Genomic DNA, 18,671 nt, shown 5'->3' with positions numbered 1-18,671 from the left:
TCATTTAATGCCTGCAGACTATAAAAGAGAAACCAACCCAAAAAGTTTGGTTGATTAGTCTGTGGCATTCTTTTAAACTGTTGCTTATGGCGGTCTCTGTGAGCTTCTCAGTGACATTCAGCCATCCAGGTATCCCGCCTGCAGTAGACGGAATGTGGCAATGGAACGCTGGCTGCGCGTGTCATAATAGGCTCTGAGCCTTTATATACCTGCGCACAGCAGCAGCCACCTTCAGTCTGCTGCTGGACAGCCAGCAGCAGCAGCAGCAGGAGAGGTAATTAATCAGCAACCCTCCTGCTAAGGGTAGACAGCTGCTCGTTCCACCCCCCCCCCCGCCTTAATTGGTTCTCCTCCCTTCCAACGGTGTTGAGGCGGGTGGGAACAGCCGGGGGTTGAGGGTACTGTGCTAAAAGAGGTGGAGTTATGCAGATCTAAAACGCGTGGATTGCAGCAGCAGCAAGCCGAAAAGTGCAGGCATGTGAGGGATCTAGAGGTTGACAGCATGTCTTCTTAACGGGAGTCCAGGTGGCCATCTCCACAAATGGACTTTTCAGAATCCTTGGGTGGCACCGTAGTCGGAAACCAATTCTGGTTATCGCTTCTCGGCCTTTTGGCTTAGATCAAGTGTAGTATCTGTTCTTATCAGTTTAATATCTGATACGTCCCCTATCTGGGGACCATATATTAAATGGATTTTTAGAACAGGGAGATGGAAAAAGAGCTTGCTCTGTCCACTCCACGCATTGACCTGGTATTGCAGTATCTCCAGGACCGGTGCACCCCTTCTTTAATGCAGTTTCTAAAATCAGAAAGAATTGAATTCAATGCTTTTTGTTCATTTTGCTTGTTTGTCGGATTTTGGGATGCACTCTTTGGCTTTGCTTTTCTTCTCCTCATTGGATTTTTCATGTTAAAAGTTGCAGAAGCCAGATGACAAGCTCATTTTGGTTCAACTTCAGCAACTGTGCATTGCATTGCCATGTAATGTAATGTAATGCAATGCTATCTATCTAGCTCTCCCTCTATACTTCCTTTTGGATAAACAGACATATTAGGCAAGCATTTTGGAGCTTTCACCTAAATAACTACAGGTGGTGAGATAAGCTGCACAATATAATTGACCTTTCAGTATATTGTTGCACACACACCATCTATTTAGCAAATGCCCTTGTTATCAACAGCAGCCTTTTAAACTCACCTGAGCTAACAGGTATGTGAGCTGGTTACTCTGCTGCGCTTAAAATTTCTTTTTTGGTTTGCTACAATGCCTTTTCTGAAACGTTGTCTCCCTCTGCTGGAACACTGACTTCTTTCATTTAATGCCTGCAGACTATAAAAGAGAAACCAACCCAAAAAGTTTGGTTGATTAGTCTGTGGCATTCTTTTAAACTGTTGCTTATGGCGGTCTCTGTGAGCTTCTCAGTGACATTCAGCCATCCAGGTATCCCGCCTGCAGTAGACGGAATGTGGCAATGGAACGCTGGCTGCGCGTGTCATAATAGGCTCTGAGCCTTTATATACCTGCGCACAGCAGCAGCCACCTTCAGTCTGCTGCTGGACAGCCAGCAGCAGCAGGAGAGGTAATTAATCAGCAACCCTCCTGCTAAGGGTAGACAGCTGCTCGTTCCACCCCCCCCCCCCGCCTTAATTGGTTCTCCTCCCTTCCAACGGTGTTGAGGCGGGTGGGAACAGCCGGGGGTTGAGGGTACTGTGCTAAAAGAGGTGGAGTTATGCAGATCTAAAACGCGTGGATTGCAGCAGCAGAAAGCCGAAAAGTGCAGGCATGTGAGGGATATAGAGGTTGACAGCATGTCTTCTTAACGGGAGTCCAGGTGGCCATCTCCACAAATGGACTTTTCAGAATCCTTGGGTGGCACCGTAGTCGGAAACCAATTCTGGTTATCGCTTCTCGGCCTTTTGGCTAAGATCACGTGTAGTATCTGTTCTTATCAGTTTAATATCTGATACGTCCCCTATCTGGGGACCATATATTAAATGGATTTTTAGAACAGGGAGATGGAAAAAGAGCTTGCTCTGTCCACTCCACGCATTGACCTGGTATTGCAGTATCTCCAGGACCGGTGCACCCCTTCTTTAATGCAGTTTCTAAAATCAGAAAGAATTGAATTCAATGCTTTTTGTTCATTTTGCTTGTTTGTCGGATTTTGGGATGGACTCTTTGGCTTTGCTTTTCTTCTCCTCATTGGATTTTTCATGTTAAAAGTTGCAGAAGCCAGATGACAAGCTCATTTTGGTTCAACTTCAGCAACTGTGCATTGCATTGCCATGTAATGTAATGTAATGCAATGCTATCTATCTAGCTCTCCCTCTATACTTCCTTTTGGATAAACAGACATATTAGGCAAGCATTTTGGAGCTTTCACCTAAATAACTACAGGTGGTGAGATAAGCTGCACAATATAATTGACCTTTCAGTATATTGTTGCACACACACCATCTATTTAGCAAATGCCCTTGTTATCAACAGCAGCCTTTTAAACTCACCTGAGCTAACAGGTATGTGAGCTGGTTACTCTGCTGCGCTTAAAATTTCTTTTTTGGTTTGCTACAATGCCTTTTCTGAAACGTTGTCTCCCTCTGCTGGAACACTGACTTCTTTCATTTAATGCCTGCAGACTATAAAAGAGAAACCAACCCAAAAAGTTTGGTTGATTAGTCTGTGGCATTCTTTTAAACTGTTGCTTATGGCGGTCTCTGTGAGCTTCTCAGTGACATTCAGCCATCCAGGTATCCCGCCTGCAGTAGACGGAATGTAGCAATGGAACGCTGGCTGCGCGTGTCATAATAGGCTCTGAGCCTTTATATACCTGCGCACAGCAGCAGCCACTTTCAGTCTGCTGCTGGACAGCCAGCAGCAGCAGCAGCAGGAGAGGTAATTAATCAGCAACCCTCCTGCTAAGGGTAGACAGTTGCTTGTTCCACCCCCCCCCCCCCCCGCCTTAATTGGTTCTCCTCCCTTCCAACGGTGTTGAGGCGGGTGGGAACAGCCGGGGGTTGAGGGTACTGTGCTAAAAGAGGTGGAGTTATGCAGATCTAAAACGCGTGGATTGCAGCAGCAGCAAGCCGAAAAGTGCAGGCATGTGAGGGATCTAGAGGTTGACAGCATGTCTTCTTAACGGGAGTCCAGGTGGCCATCTCCACAAATGGACTTTTCAGAATCCTTGGGTGGCACCGTAGTCGGAAACCAATTCTGGTTATCGCTTCTCGGCCTTTTGGCTAAGATCAAGTGTAGTATCTGTTCTTATCAGTTTAATATCTGATACGTCCCCTATCTGGGGACCATATATTAAATGGATTTTTAGAACAGGGAGATGGAAAAAGAGCTTGCTCTGTCCACTCCACGCATTGACCTGGTATTGCAGTATCTCCAGGACCGGTGCACCCCTTCTTTAATGCAGTTTCTAAAATCAGAAAGAATTGAATTCAATGCTTTTTGTTCATTTTGCTTGTTTGTCGGATTTTGGGATGGACTCTTTGTCTTTGCTCTTCTTCTCCTCATTGGATTTTTCATGTTAAAAGTTGCAGAAGCCAGATGACAAGCTCATTTTGGTTCAACTTCAGCAACTGTGCATTGCATTGCCATGTAATGTAATGTAATGCAATGCTATCTATCTAGCTCTCCCTCTATACTTCCTTTTGGATAAACAGACATATTAGGCAAGCATTTTGGAGCTTTCACCTAAATAACTACAGGTGGTGAGATAAGCTGCACAATATAATTGACCTTTCAGTATATTGTTGCACACACACCATCTATTTAGCAAATGCCCTTGTTATCAACAGCAGCCTTTTAAACTCACCTGAGCTAACAGGTATGTGAGCTGGTTACTCTGCTGCGCTTAAAATTTCTTTTTTGGTTTGCTACAATGCCTTTTCTGAAACGTTGTCTCCCTCTGCTGGAACACTGACTTCTTTCATTTAATGCCTGCAGACTATAAAAGAGAAACCAACCCAAAAAGTTTGGTTGATTAGTCTGTGGCATTCTTTTAAACTGTTGCTTATGGCGGTCTCTGTGAGCTTCTCAGTGACATTCAGCCATCCAGGTATCCCGCCTGCAGTAGACGGAATGTGGCAATGGAACGCTGGCTGCGCGTGTCATAATAGGCTCTGAGCCTTTATATACCTGCGCACAGCAGCAGCCACCTTCAGTCTGCTGCTGGACAGCCAGCAGCAGCAGCAGCAGGAGAGGTAATTAATCAGCAACCCTCCTGCTAAGGGTAGACAGCTGCTCGTTCCACCCCCCCCCCGCCTTAATTGGTTCTCCTCCCTTCCAACGGTGTTGAGGCGGGTGGGAACAGCCGGTGGTTGAGGGTACTGTGCTAAAAGAGGTGGAGTTATGCAGATCTAAAACGCATGGATTGCAGCAGCAGCAAGCCGAAAAGTGCAGGCATGTGAGGGATCTAGAGGTTGACAGCATGTCTTCTTAACGGGAGTCCAGGTGGCCATCTCCACAAATGGACTTTTCAGAATCCTTGGGTGGCACCGTAGTCGGAAACCAATTCTGGTTATCGCTTCTCGGCCTTTTGGCTAAGATCAAGTGTAGTATCTGTTCTTATCAGTTTAATATCTGATACGTCCCCTATCTGGGGACCATATATTAAATGGATTTTTAGAACAGGGAGATGGAAAAAGAGCTTGCTCTGTCCACTCCACGCATTGACCTGGTATTGCAGTATCTCCAGGACCGGTGCACCCCTTCTTTAATGCAGTTTCTAAAATCAGAAAGAATTGAATTCAATGCTTTTTGTTCATTTTGCTTGTTTGTCGGATTTTGGGATGGACTCTTTGGCTTTGCTTTTCTTCTCCTCATTGGATTTTTCATGTTAAAAGTTGCAGAAGCCAGATGACAAGCTCATTTTGGTTCAACTTCAGCAACTGTGCATTGCATTGCCATGTAATGTAATGTAATGCAATGCTATCTATCTAGCTCTCCCTCTATACTTCCTTTTGGATAAACAGACATATTAGGCAAGCATTTTGGAGCTTTCACCTAAATAACTACAGGTGGTGAGATAAGCTGCACAATATAATTGACCTTTCAGTATATTGTTGCACACACACCATCTATTTAGCAAATGCCCTTGTTATCAACAGCAGCCTTTTAAACTCACCTGAGCTAACAGGTATGTGAGCTGGTTACTCTGCTGCGCTTAAAATTTCTTTTTTGGTTTGCTACAATGCCTTTTCTGAAACGTTGTCTCCCTCTGCTGGAACACTGACTTCTTTCATTTAATGCCTGCAGACTATAAAAGAGAAACCAACCCAAAAAGTTTGGTTGATTAGTCTGTGGCATTCTTTTAAACTGTTGCTTATGGCGGTCTCTGTGAGCTTCTCAGTGACATTCAGCCATCCAGGTATCCCGCCTGCAGTAGACGGAATGTGGCAATGGAACGCTGGCTGCGCGTGTCATAATAGGCTCTGAGCCTTTATATACCTGCGCACAGCAGCAGCCACCTTCAGTCTGCTGCTGGACAGCCAGCAGCAGCAGCAGCAGGAGAGGTAATTAATCAGCAACCCTCCTGCTAAGGGTAGACAGCTGCTCGTTCCACCCCCCCCCCGCCTTAATTGGTTCTCCTCCCTTCCAACGGTGTTGAGGCGGGTGGGAACAGCCGGGGGTTGAGGGTACTGTGCTAAAAGAGGTGGAGTTATGCAGATCTAAAACGCGTGGATTGCAGCAGCAGCAAGCCGAAAAGTGCAGGCATGTGAGGGATCTAGAGGTTGACAGCATGTCTTCTTAACGGGAGTCCAGGTGGCCATCTCCACAAATGGACTTTTCAGAATCCTTGGGTGGCACCGTAGTCGGAAACCAATTCTGGTTATCGCTTCTCGGCCTTTTGGCTAAGATCAAGTGTAGTATCTGTTCTTATCAGTTTAATATCTGATACATCCCCTATCTGGGGACCATATATTAAATGGATTTTTAGAACAGGGAGATGGAAAAAGAGCTTGCTCTGTCCACTCCACGCATTGACCTGGTATTGCAGTATCTCCAGGACCGGTGCACCCCTTCTTTAATGCAGTTTCTAAAATCAGAAAGAATTGAATTCAATGCTTTTTGTTCATTTTGCTTGTTTGTCGGATTTTGGGATGGACTCTTTGGCTTTGCTTTTCTTCTCCTCATTGGATTTTTCATGTTAAAAGTTGCAGAAGCCAGATGACAAGCTCATTTTGGTTCAACTTCAGCAACTGTGCATTGCATTGCCATGTAATGTAATGTAATGCAATGCTATCTATCTAGCTCTCCCTCTATACTTCCTTTTGGATAAACAGACATATTAGGCAAGCATTTTGGAGCTTTCACCTAAATAACTACAGGTGGTGAGATAAGCTGCACAATATAATTGACCTTTCAGTATATTGTTGCACACACACCATCTATTTAGCAAATGCCCTTGTTATCAACAGCAGCCTTTTAAACTCACCTGAGCTAACAGGTATGTGAGCTGGTTACTCTGCTGCGCTTAAAATTTCTTTTTTGGTTTGCTACAATGCCTTTTCTGAAACGTTGTCTCCCTCTGCTGGAACACTGACTTCTTTCATTTAATGCCTGCAGACTATAAAAGAGAAACCAACCCAAAAAGTTTGGTTGATTAGTCTGTGGCATTCTTTTAAACTGTTGCTTATGGCGGTCTCTGTGAGCTTCTCAGTGACATTCAGCCATCCAGGTATCCCGCCTGCAGTAGACGGAATGTGGCAATGGAACGCTGGCTGCGCGTGTCATAATAGGCTCTGAGCCTTTATATACCTGCGCACAGCAGCAGCCACCTTCAGTCTGCTGCTGGACAGCCAGCAGCAGCAGCAGCAGGAGAGGTAATTAATCAGCAACCCTCCTGCTAAGGGTAGACAGCTGCTCGTTCCACCCCCCCCCCCGCCTTAATTGGTTCTCCTCCCTTCCAACGGTGTTGAGGCGGGTGGGAACAGCCGGGGGTTGAGGGTACTGTGCTAAAAGAGGTGGAGTTATGCAGATCTAAAACGCGTGGATTGCAGCAGCAGCAAGCCGAAAAGTGCAGGCATGTGAGGGATCTAGAGGTTGACAGCATGTCTTCTTAACGGGAGTCCAGGTGGCCATCTCCACAAATGGACTTTTCAGAATCCTTGGGTGGCACCGTAGTCGGAAACCAATTCTGGTTATCGCTTCTCGGCCTTTTGGCTAAGATCAAGTGTAGTATCTGTTCTTATCAGTTTAATATCTGATACGTCCCCTATCTGGGGACCATATATTAAATGGATTTTTAGAACAGGGAGATGGAAAAAGAGCTTGCTCTGTCCACTCCACGCATTGACCTGGTATTGCAGTATCTCCAGGACCGGTGCACCCCTTCTTTAATGCAGTTTCTAAAATCAGAAAGAATTGAATTCAATGCTTTTTGTTCATTTTGCTTGTTTGTCGGATTTTGGGATGGACTCTTTGGCTTTGCTTTTCTTCTCCTCATTGGATTTTTCATGTTAAAAGTTGCAGAAGCCAGATGACAAGCTCATTTTGGTTCAACTTCAGCAACTGTGCATTGCATTGCCATGTAATGTAATGTAATGCAATGCTATCTATCTAGCTCTCCCTCTATACTTCCTTTTGGATAAACAGACATATTAGGCAAGCATTTTGGAGCTTTCACCTAAATAACTACAGGTGGTGAGATAAGCTGCACAATATAATTGACCTTTCAGTATATTGTTGCACACACACCATCTATTTAGCAAATGCCCTTGTTATCAACAGCAGCCTTTTAAACTCACCTGAGCTAACAGGTATGTGAGCTGGTTACTCTGCTGCGCTTAAAATTTCTTTTTTGGTCTGCTACAATGCCTTTTCTGAAACGTTGTCTCCCTCTGCTGGAACACTGACTTCTTTCATTTAATGCCTGCAGACTATAAAAGAGAAACCAACCCAAAAAGTTTGGTTGATTAGTCTGTGGCATTCTTTTAAACTGTTGCTTATGGCGGTCTCTGTGAGCTTCTCAGTGACATTCAGCCATCCAGGTATCCCGCCTGCAGTAGACGGAATGTGGCAATGGAACGCTGGCTGCGCGTGTCATAATAGGCTCTGAGCCTTTATATACCTGCGCACAGCAGCAGCCACCTTCAGTCTGCTGCTGGACAGCCAGCAGCAGCAGCAGCAGGAGAGGTAATTAATCAGCAACCCTCCTGCTAAGGGTAGACAGCTGCTCGTTCCACCCCCCCCCCCCCCCGCCTTAATTGGTTCTCCTCCCTTCCAACGGTGTTGAGGCGGGTGGGAACAGCCGGGGGTTGAGGGTACTGTGCTAAAAGAGGTGGAGTTATGCAGATCTAAAACGCGTGGATTGCAGCAGCAGCAAGCCGAAAAGTGCAGGCATGTGAGGGATCTAGAGGTTGACAGCATGTCTTCTTAACGGGAGTCCAGGTGGCCATCTCCACAAATGGACTTTTCAGAATCCTTGGGTGGCACCGTAGTCGGAAACCAATTCTGGTTATCGCTTCTCGGCCTTTTGGCTAAGATCAAGTGTAGTATCTGTTCTTATCAGTTTAATATCTGATACGTCCCCTATCTGGGGACCATATATTAAATGGATTTTTAGAACAGGGAGATGGAAAAAGAGCTTGCTCTGTCCACTCCACGCATTGACCTGGTATTGCAGTATCTCCAGGACCGGTGCACCCCTTCTTTAATGCAGTTTCTAAAATCAGAAAGAATTGAATTCAATGCTTTTTGTTCATTTTGCTTGTTTGTCGGATTTTGGGATGGACTCTTTGGCTTTGCTTTTCTTCTCCTCATTGGATTTTTCATGTTAAAAGTTGCAGAAGCCAGATGACAAGCTCATTTTGGTTCAACTTCAGCAACTGTGCATTGCATTGCCATGTAATGTAATGTAATGCAATGCTATCTATCTAGCTCTCCCTCTATACTTCCTTTTGGATAAACAGACATATTAGGCAAGCATTTTGGAGCTTTCACCTAAATAACTACAGGTGGTGAGATAAGCTGCACAATATAATTGACCTTTCAGTATATTGTTGCACACACACCATCTATTTAGCAAATGCCCTTGTTATCAACAGCAGCCTTTTAAACTCACCTGAGCTAACAGGTATGTGAGCTGGTTACTCTGCTGCGCTTAAAATTTCTTTTTTGGTTTGCTACAATGCCTTTTCTGAAACGTTGTCTCCCTCTGCTGGAACACTGACTTCTTTCATTTAATGCCTGCAGACTATAAAAGAGAAACCAACCCAAAAAGTTTGGTTGATTAGTCTGTGGCATTCTTTTAAACTGTTGCTTATGGCGGTCTCTGTGAGCTTCTCAGTGACATTCAGCCATCCAGGTATCCCGCCTGCAGTAGACGGAATGTGGCAATGGAACGCTGGCTGCGCGTGTCATAATAGGCTCTGAGCCTTTATATACCTGCGCACAGCAGCAGCCACCTTCAGTCTGCTGCTGGACAGCCAGCAGCAGCAGCAGCAGGAGAGGTAATTAATCAGCAACCCTCCTGCTAAGGGTAGACAGCTGCTCGTTCCACCCCCCCCCGCCTTAATTGGTTCTCCTCCCTTCCAACGGTGTTGAGGCGGGTGGGAACAGCCGGGGGTTGAGGGTACTGTGCTAAAAGAGGTGGAGTTATGCAGATCTAAAACGCGTGGATTGCAGCAGCAGCAAGCCGAAAAGTGCAGGCATGTGAGGGATCTAGAGGTTGACAGCATGTCTTCTTAACGGGAGTCCAGGTGGCCATCTCCACAAATGGACTTTTCAGAATCCTTGGGTGGCACCGTAGTCGGAAACCAATTCTGGTTATCGCTTCTCGGCCTTTTGGCTAAGATCAAGTGTAGTATCTGTTCTTATCAGTTTAATATCTGATACATCCCCTATCTGGGGACCATATATTAAATGGATTTTTAGAACAGGGAGATGGAAAAAGAGCTTGCTCTGTCCACTCCACGCATTGACCTGGTATTGCAGTATCTCCAGGACCGGTGCACCCCTTCTTTAATGCAGTTTCTAAAATCAGAAAGAATTGAATTCAATGCTTTTTGTTCATTTTGCTTGTTTGTCGGATTTTGGGATGGACTCTTTGGCTTTGCTTTTCTTCTCCTCATTGGATTTTTCATGTTAAAAGTTGCAGAAGCCAGATGACAAGCTCATTTTGGTTCAACTTCAGCAACTGTGCATTGCATTGCCATGTAATGTAATGTAATGCAATGCTATCTATCTAGCTCTCCCTCTATACTTCCTTTTGGATAAACAGACATATTAGGCAAGCATTTTGGAGCTTTCACCTAAATAACTACAGGTGGTGAGATAAGCTGCACAATATAATTGACCTTTCAGTATATTGTTGCACACACACCATCTATTTAGCAAATGCCCTTGTTATCAACAGCAGCCTTTTAAACTCACCTGAGCTAACAGGTATGTGAGCTGGTTACTCTGCTGCGCTTAAAATTTCTTTTTTGGTTTGCTACAATGCCTTTTCTGAAACGTTGTCTCCCTCTGCTGGAACACTGACTTCTTTCATTTAATGCCTGCAGACTATAAAAGAGAAACCAACCCAAAAAGTTTGGTTGATTAGTCTGTGGCATTCTTTTAAACTGTTGCTTATGGCGGTCTCTGTGAGCTTCTCAGTGACATTCAGCCATCCAGGTATCCCGCCTGCAGTAGACGGAATGTGGCAATGGAACGCTGGCTGCGCGTGTCATAATAGGCTCTGAGCCTTTATATACCTGCGCACAGCAGCAGCCACCTTCAGTCTGCTGCTGGACAGCCAGCAGCAGCAGCAGCAGGAGAGGTAATTAATCAGCAACCCTCCTGCTAAGGGTAGACAGCTGCTCGTTCCACCCCCCCCCCCGCCTTAATTGGTTCTCCTCCCTTCCAACGGTGTTGAGGCGGGTGGGAACAGCCGGGGGTTGAGGGTACTGTGCTAAAAGAGGTGGAGTTATGCAGATCTAAAACGCGTGGATTGCAGCAGCAGCAAGCCGAAAAGTGCAGGCATGTGAGGGATCTAGAGGTTGACAGCATGTCTTCTTAACGGGAGTCCAGGTGGCCATCTCCACAAATGGACTTTTCAGAATCCTTGGGTGGCACCGTAGTCGGAAACCAATTCTGGTTATCGCTTCTCGGCCTTTTGGCTAAGATCAAGTGTAGTATCTGTTCTTATCAGTTTAATATCTGATACGTCCCCTATCTGGGGACCATATATTAAATGGATTTTTAGAACAGGGAGATGGAAAAAGAGCTTGCTCTGTCCACTCCACGCATTGACCTGGTATTGCAGTATCTCCAGGACCGGTGCACCCCTTCTTTAATGCAGTTTCTAAAATCAGAAAGAATTGAATTCAATGCTTTTTGTTCATTTTGCTTGTTTGTCGGATTTTGGGATGGACTCTTTGGCTTTGCTTTTCTTCTCCTCATTGGATTTTTCATGTTAAAAGTTGCAGAAGCCAGATGACAAGCTCATTTTGGTTCAACTTCAGCAACTGTGCATTGCATTGCCATGTAATGTAATGTAATGCAATGCTATCTATCTAGCTCTCCCTCTATACTTCCTTTTGGATAAACAGACATATTAGGCAAGCATTTTGGAGCTTTCACCTAAATAACTACAGGTGGTGAGATAAGCTGCACAATATAATTGACCTTTCAGTATATTGTTGCACACACACCATCTATTTAGCAAATGCCCTTGTTATCAACAGCAGCCTTTTAAACTCACCTGAGCTAACAGGTATGTGAGCTGGTTACTCTGCTGCGCTTAAAATTTCTTTTTTGGTCTGCTACAATGCCTTTTCTGAAACGTTGTCTCCCTCTGCTGGAACACTGACTTCTTTCATTTAATGCCTGCAGACTATAAAAGAGAAACCAACCCAAAAAGTTTGGTTGATTAGTCTGTGGCATTCTTTTAAACTGTTGCTTATGGCGGTCTCTGTGAGCTTCTCAGTGACATTCAGCCATCCAGGTATCCCGCCTGCAGTAGACGGAATGTGGCAATGGAACGCTGGCTGCGCGTGTCATAATAGGCTCTGAGCCTTTATATACCTGCGCACAGCAGCAGCCACCTTCAGTCTGCTGCTGGACAGCCAGCAGCAGCAGCAGCAGGAGAGGTAATTAATCAGCAACCCTCCTGCTAAGGGTAGACAGCTGCTCGTTCCACCCCCCCCCCCCCCCCGCCTTAATTGGTTCTCCTCCCTTCCAACGGTGTTGAGGCGGGTGGGAACAGCCGGGGGTTGAGGGTACTGTGCTAAAAGAGGTGGAGTTATGCAGATCTAAAACGCGTGGATTGCAGCAGCAGCAAGCCGAAAAGTGCAGGCATGTGAGGGATCTAGAGGTTGACAGCATGTCTTCTTAACGGGAGTCCAGGTGGCCATCTCCACAAATGGACTTTTCAGAATCCTTGGGTGGCACCGTAGTCGGAAACCAATTCTGGTTATCGCTTCTCGGCCTTTTGGCTAAGATCAAGTGTAGTATCTGTTCTTATCAGTTTAATATCTGATACGTCCCCTATCTGGGGACCATATATTAAATGGATTTTTAGAACAGGGAGATGGAAAAAGAGCTTGCTCTGTCCACTCCACGCATTGACCTGGTATTGCAGTATCTCCAGGACCGGTGCACCCCTTCTTTAATGCAGTTTCTAAAATCAGAAAGAATTGAATTCAATGCTTTTTGTTCATTTTGCTTGTTTGTCGGATTTTGGGATGGACTCTTTGGCTTTGCTTTTCTTCTCCTCATTGGATTTTTCATGTTAAAAGTTGCAGAAGCCAGATGACAAGCTCATTTTGGTTCAACTTCAGCAACTGTGCATTGCATTGCCATGTAATGTAATGTAATGCAATGCTATCTATCTAGCTCTCCCTCTATACTTCCTTTTGGATAAACAGACATATTAGGCAAGCATTTTGGAGCTTTCACCTAAATAACTACAGGTGGTGAGATAAGCTGCACAATATAATTGACCTTTCAGTATATTGTTGCACACACACCATCTATTTAGCAAATGCCCTTGTTATCAACAGCAGCCTTTTAAACTCACCTGAGCTAACAGGTATGTGAGCTGGTTACTCTGCTGCGCTTAAAATTTCTTTTTTGGTTTGCTACAATGCCTTTTCTGAAACGTTGTCTCCCTCTGCTGGAACACTGACTTCTTTCATTTAATGCCTGCAGACTATAAAAGAGAAACCAACCCAAAAAGTTTGGTTGATTAGTCTGTGGCATTCTTTTAAACTGTTGCTTATGGCGGTCTCTGTGAGCTTCTCAGTGACATTCAGCCATCCAGGTATCCCGCCTGCAGTAGACGGAATGTGGCAATGGAACGCTGGCTGCGCGTGTCATAATAGGCTCTGAGCCTTTATATACCTGCGCACAGCAGCAGCCACCTTCAGTCTGCTGCTGGACAGCCAGCAGCAGCAGCAGCAGGAGAGGTAATTAATCAGCAACCCTCCTGCTAAGGGTAGACAGCTGCTCGTTCCACCCCCCCCCGCCTTAATTGGTTCTCCTCCCTTCCAACGGTGTTGAGGCGGGTGGGAACAGCCGGGGGTTGAGGGTACTGTGCTAAAAGAGGTGGAGTTATGCAGATCTAAAACGCGTGGATTGCAGCAGCAGCAAGCCGAAAAGTGCAGGCATGTGAGGGATCTAGAGGTTGACAGCATGTCTTCTTAACGGGAGTCCAGGTGGCCATCTCCACAAATGGACTTTTCAGAATCCTTGGGTGGCACCGTAGTCGGAAACCAATTCTGGTTATCGCTTCTCGGCCTTTTGGCTAAGATCAAGTGTAGTATCTGTTCTTATCAGTTTAATATCTGATACGTCCCCTATCTGGGGACCATATATTAAATGGATTTTTAGAACAGGGAGATGGAAAAAGAGCTTGCTCTGTCCACTCCACGCATTGACCTGGTATTGCAGTATCTCCAGGACCGGTGCACCCCTTCTTTAATGCAGTTTCTAAAATCAGAAAGAATTGAATTCAATGCTTTTTGTTCATTTTGCTTGTTTGTCGGATTTTGGGATGGACTCTTTGGCTTTGCTTTTCTTCTCCTCATTGGATTTTTCATGTTAAAAGTTGCAGAAGCCAGATGACAAGCTCATTTTGGTTCAACTTCAGCAACTGTGCATTGCATTGCCATGTAATGTAATGCAATGCTATCTATCTAGCTCTCCCTCTATACTTCCTTTTGGATAAACAGACATATTAGGCAAGCATTTTGGAGCTTTCACCTAAATAACTACAGGTGGTGAGATAAGCTGCACAATATAATTGACCTTTCAGTATATTGTTGCACACACACCATCTATTTAGCAAATGCCCTTGTTATCAACAGCAGCCTTTTAAACTCACCTGAGCTAACAGGTATGTGAGCTGGTTACTCTGCTGCGCTTAAAATTTCTTTTTTGGTTTGCTACAATGCCTTTTCTGAAACGTTGTCTCCCTCTGCTGGAACACTGACTTCTTTCATTTAATGCCTGCAGACTATAAAAGAGAAACCAACCCAAAAAGTTTGGTTGATTAGTCTGTGGCATTCTTTTAAACTGTTGCTTATGGCGGTCTCTGTGAGCTTCTCAGTGACAGTCAGCCATCCAGGTATCCCGCCTGCAGTAGACGGAATGTGGCAATGGAACGCTGGCTGCGCGTGTCATAATAGGCTCTGAGCCTTTATATACCTGCGCACAGCAGCAGCCACCTTCAGTCTGCTGCTGGACAGCCAGCAGCAGCAGCAGCAGGAGAGGTAATTAATCAGCAACCCTCCTGCTAAGGGTAGACAGCTGCACGTTCCACCCCCCCCCCGCCTTAATTGGTTCTCCTCCCTTCCAACGGTGTTGAGGCGGGTGGGAACAGCCGGGGGTTGAGGGTACTGTGCTAAAAGAGGTGGAGTTATGCAGATCTAAAACGCGTGGATTGCAGCAGCAGCAAGCCGAAAAGTGCAGGCATGTGAGGGATCTAGAGGTTGACAGCATGTCTTCTTAACGGGAGTCCAGGTGGCCATCTCCACAAATGGACTTTTCAGAATCCTTGGGTGGCACCGTAGTCGGAAACCAATTCTGGTTATCGCTTCTCGGCCTTTTGGCTAAGATCAAGTGTAGTATCTGTTCTTATCAGTTTAATATCTGATACGTCCCCTATCTGGGGACCATATATTAAATGGATTTTTAGAACAGGGAGATGGAAAAAGAGCTTGCTCTGTCCACTCCACGCATTGACCTGGTATTGCAGTATCTCCAGGACCGGTGCACCCCTTCTTTAATGCAGTTTCTAAAATCAGAAAGAATTGAATTCAATGCTTTTTGTTCATTTTGCTTGTTTGTCGGATTTTGGGATGGACTCTTTGGCTTTGCTTTTCTTCTCCTCATTGGATTTTTCATGTTAAAAGTTGCAGAAGCCAGATGACAAGCTCATTTTGGTTCAACTTCAGCAACTGTGCATTGCATTGCCATGTAATGTAATGTAATGCAATGCTATCTATCTAGCTCTCCCTCTATACTTCCTTTTGGATAAACAGACATATTAGGCAAGCATTTTGGAGCTTTCACCTAAATAACTACAGGTGGTGAGATAAGCTGCACAATATAATTGACCTTTCAGTATATTGTTGCACACACACCATCTATTTAGCAAATGCCCTTGTTATCAACAGCAGCCTTTTAAACTCACCTGAGCTAACAGGTATGTGAGCTGGTTACTCTGCTGCGCTTAAAATTTCTTTTTTGGTTTGCTACAATGCCTTTTCTGAAACGTTGTCTCCCTCTGCTGGAACACTGACTTCTTTCATTTAATGCCTGCAGACTATAAAAGAGAAACCAACCCAAAAAGTTTGGTTGATTAGTCTGTGGCATTCTTTTAAACTGTTGCTTATGGCGGTCTCTGTGAGCTTCTCAGTGACATTCAGCCATCCAGGTATCCCGCCTGCAGTAGACGGAATGTGGCAATGGAACGCTGGCTGCGCGTGTCATAATAGGCTCTGAGCCTTTATATACCTGCGCACAGCAGCAGCCACCTTCAGTCTGCTGCTGGACAGCCAGCAGCAGCAGCAGCAGGAGAGGTAATTAATCAGCAACCCTCCTGCTAAGGGTAGACAGCTGCTCGTTCCACCCCCACCCCCCGCCTTAATTGGTTCTCCTCCCTTCCAACGGTATTGAGGCGGGTGGGAACAGCCGGGGGTTGAGGGTACTGTGCTAAAAGAGGTGGAGTTATGCAGATCTAAAACGCGTGGATTGCAGCAGCAGCAAGCCGAAAAGTGCAGGCATGTGAGGGATCTAGAGGTTGACAGCATGTCTTCTTAACGGGAGTCCAGGTGGCCATCTCCACAAATGGACTTTTCAGAATCCTTGGGTGGCACCGTAGTCGGAAACCAATTCTGGTTATCGCTTCTCGGCCTTTTGGCTAAGATCAAGTGTAGTATCTGTTCTTATCAGTTTAATATCTGATACGTCCCCTATCTGGGGACCATATATTAAATGGATTTTTAGAACAGGGAGATGGAAAAAGAGCTTGCTCTGTCCACTCCACGCATTGACCTGGTATTGCAGTATCTCCAGGACCGGTGCACCCCTTCTTTAATGCAGTTTCTAAAATCAGAAAGAATTGAATTCAATGCTTTTTGTTCATTTTGCTTGTTTGTCGGATTTTGGGATGGACTCTTTGGCTTTGCTTTTCTTCTCCTCATTGGATTTTTCATGTTAAAAGTTGCAGAAGCCAGATGACAAGCTCATTTTGGTTCAACTTCAGCAACTGTGCATTGCATTGCCATGTAATGTAATGTAATGCAATGCTATCTATCTAGCTCTCCCTCTATACTTCCTTTTGGATAAACAGACATATTAGGCAAGCATTTTGGAGCTTTCACCTAAATAACTACAGGTGGTGAGATAAGCTGCACAATATAATTGACCTTTCAGTATATTGTTGCACACACACCATCTATTTAGCAAATGCCCTTGTTATCAACAGCAGCCTTTTAAACTCACCTGAGCTAACAGGTATGTGAGCTGGTTACTCTGCTGCGCTTAAAATTTCTTTTTTGGTTTGCTACAATGCCTTTTCTGAAACGTTGTCTCCCTCTGCTGGAACACTGACTTCTTTCATTTAATGCCTGCAGACTATAAAAGAGAAACCAACCCAAAAAGTTTGGTTGATTAGTCTGTGGCATTCTTTTAAACTGTTGCTTATGGCGGTCTCTGTGAGCTTCTCAGTGACATTCAGCCATCCAGGTATCCCGCCTGCAGTAGACGGAATGTGGCAATAGAACGCTGGCTGCGCGTGTCATAATAGGCTCTGAGCCTTTATATACCTGCGCACAGCAGCAGCCACCTTCAGTCTGCTGCTGGACAGCCAGCAGCAGCAGCAGCAGGAGAGGTAATTAATCAGCAACCCTCCTGCTAAGGGTAGACAGCTGCTCGTTCCACCCCCCACCCCCGCCTTAATTGGTTCTCCTCCCTTCCAACGGTGTTGAGGCGGGTGGGAACAGCCGGGGGTTGAGGGTACTGTGCTAAAAGAGGTGGAGTTATGCAGATCTAAAACGCGTGGATTGCAGCAGCAGCAAGCCGAAAAGTGCAGGCATGTGAGGGATCTAGAGGTTGACAGCATGTCTTCTTAACGGGAGTCCAGGTGGCCATCTCCACAAATGGACTTTTCAGAATTCTTGGGTGGCACCGTAGTCGGAAACCAATTCTGGTTATCGCTTCTCGGCCTTTTGGCTAAGATCAAGTGTAGTATCTGTTCTTATCAGTTTAATATCTGATACGTCCCCTATCTGGGGACCATATATTAAATGGATTTTTAGAACAGGGAGATGGAAAAAGAGCTTGCTCTGTCCACTCCACGCATTGACCTGGTATTGCAGTATCTCCAGGACCGGTGCACCCCTTCTTTAATGCAGTTTCTAAAATCAGAAAGAATTGAATTCAATGCTTTTTGTTCATTTTGCTTGTTTGTCGGATTTTGGGATGGACTCTTTGGCTTTGCTTTTCTTCTCCTCATTGGATTTTTCATGTTAAAAGTTGCAGAAGCCAGATGACAAGCTCATTTTGGTTCAACTTCAGCAACTGTGCATTGCATTGCCATGTAATGTAATCTAATGCAATGCTATCTATCTAGCTCTCCCTCTATACTTCCTTTTGGATAAACAGACATATTAGGCAAGCATTTTGGAGCTTTCACCTAAATAACTACAGGTGGTGAGATAAGCTGCACAATATAATTGACCTTTCAGTATATTGTTGCACACACACCATCTATTTAGCAAATGCCCTTGTTATCAACAGCAGCCTTTTAAACTCACCTGAGCTAACAGGTATGTGAGCTGGTTACTCTGCTGCGCTTAAAATTTCTTTTTTGGTTTGCTACAATGCCTTTTCTGAAACGTTGTCTCCCTCTGCTGGAACACTGACTTCTTTCATTTAATGCCTGCAGACTATAAAAGAGAAACCAACCCAAAAAGTTTGGTTGATTAGTCTGTGGCATTCTTTTAAACTGTTGCTTATGGCGGTCTCTGTGAGCTTCTCAGTGACATTCAGCCATCCAGGTATCCCGCCTGCAGTAGACGGAATGTGGCAATGGAACGCTGGCTGCGCGTGTCATAATAGGCTCTGAGCCTTTATATACCTGCGCACAGCAGCAGCCACCTTCAGTCTGCTGCTGGACAGCCAGCAGCAGCAGCAGCAGGAGAGGTAATTAATCAGCAACCCTCCTGCTAAGGGT

The 18,671-nt window shown here is 45.2% G+C and overlaps 14 non-coding genes across 14 annotated transcripts; all 14 read left to right on the top strand.

Moving 5' to 3' along the window:
• The first annotated feature begins 594 nt into the window (after positions 1-594).
• On the top strand, positions 595-785 carry LOC141209808 (U2 spliceosomal RNA). The gene has a single exon (XR_012279999.1). It is a non-coding gene; the product is annotated as a U2 spliceosomal RNA (small nuclear RNA).
• A 1,116-nt stretch (positions 786-1,901) lies between these two features.
• LOC141210205 (U2 spliceosomal RNA) lies at positions 1,902-2,092 on the top strand. Its single transcript, XR_012280380.1, has one exon. It is a non-coding gene; the product is annotated as a U2 spliceosomal RNA (small nuclear RNA).
• Positions 2,093-3,217: 1,125 nt separating this feature from the next.
• Positions 3,218-3,408, top strand: LOC141208567 (U2 spliceosomal RNA). The gene has a single exon (XR_012278791.1). It is a non-coding gene; the product is annotated as a U2 spliceosomal RNA (small nuclear RNA).
• Positions 3,409-4,528: 1,120 nt separating this feature from the next.
• LOC141208566 (U2 spliceosomal RNA) lies at positions 4,529-4,719 on the top strand. The gene has a single exon (XR_012278790.1). It is a non-coding gene; the product is annotated as a U2 spliceosomal RNA (small nuclear RNA).
• A 1,120-nt stretch (positions 4,720-5,839) lies between these two features.
• On the top strand, positions 5,840-6,030 carry LOC141210106 (U2 spliceosomal RNA). The gene has a single exon (XR_012280284.1). It is a non-coding gene; the product is annotated as a U2 spliceosomal RNA (small nuclear RNA).
• A 1,121-nt stretch (positions 6,031-7,151) lies between these two features.
• LOC141208565 (U2 spliceosomal RNA) lies at positions 7,152-7,342 on the top strand. The gene has a single exon (XR_012278789.1). It is a non-coding gene; the product is annotated as a U2 spliceosomal RNA (small nuclear RNA).
• A 1,125-nt stretch (positions 7,343-8,467) lies between these two features.
• LOC141208564 (U2 spliceosomal RNA) lies at positions 8,468-8,658 on the top strand. The gene has a single exon (XR_012278788.1). It is a non-coding gene; the product is annotated as a U2 spliceosomal RNA (small nuclear RNA).
• A 1,119-nt stretch (positions 8,659-9,777) lies between these two features.
• LOC141210104 (U2 spliceosomal RNA) lies at positions 9,778-9,968 on the top strand. The gene has a single exon (XR_012280282.1). It is a non-coding gene; the product is annotated as a U2 spliceosomal RNA (small nuclear RNA).
• A 1,121-nt stretch (positions 9,969-11,089) lies between these two features.
• Positions 11,090-11,280, top strand: LOC141208563 (U2 spliceosomal RNA). Its single transcript, XR_012278787.1, has one exon. It is a non-coding gene; the product is annotated as a U2 spliceosomal RNA (small nuclear RNA).
• Positions 11,281-12,406: 1,126 nt separating this feature from the next.
• On the top strand, positions 12,407-12,597 carry LOC141208562 (U2 spliceosomal RNA). Its single transcript, XR_012278786.1, has one exon. It is a non-coding gene; the product is annotated as a U2 spliceosomal RNA (small nuclear RNA).
• A 1,119-nt stretch (positions 12,598-13,716) lies between these two features.
• Positions 13,717-13,907, top strand: LOC141208561 (U2 spliceosomal RNA). Its single transcript, XR_012278785.1, has one exon. It is a non-coding gene; the product is annotated as a U2 spliceosomal RNA (small nuclear RNA).
• Positions 13,908-15,022: 1,115 nt separating this feature from the next.
• On the top strand, positions 15,023-15,213 carry LOC141208560 (U2 spliceosomal RNA). Its single transcript, XR_012278784.1, has one exon. It is a non-coding gene; the product is annotated as a U2 spliceosomal RNA (small nuclear RNA).
• Positions 15,214-16,335: 1,122 nt separating this feature from the next.
• LOC141208559 (U2 spliceosomal RNA) lies at positions 16,336-16,526 on the top strand. Its single transcript, XR_012278783.1, has one exon. It is a non-coding gene; the product is annotated as a U2 spliceosomal RNA (small nuclear RNA).
• Positions 16,527-17,648: 1,122 nt separating this feature from the next.
• Positions 17,649-17,839, top strand: LOC141208557 (U2 spliceosomal RNA). Its single transcript, XR_012278781.1, has one exon. It is a non-coding gene; the product is annotated as a U2 spliceosomal RNA (small nuclear RNA).
• Positions 17,840-18,671: the final 832 nt, after the last annotated feature.

Source organism: Phyllobates terribilis, unplaced genomic scaffold (assembly GCF_046119375.1).
Source record: "Phyllobates terribilis strain yellow unplaced genomic scaffold, ASM4611937v1 Scaffold_169__1_contigs__length_4117513, whole genome shotgun sequence".
NCBI classification, from domain to species: Eukaryota; Metazoa; Chordata; class Amphibia; order Anura; family Dendrobatidae; genus Phyllobates; species Phyllobates terribilis.
This window is presented reverse-complemented; position numbering and strand designations above follow the sequence as displayed.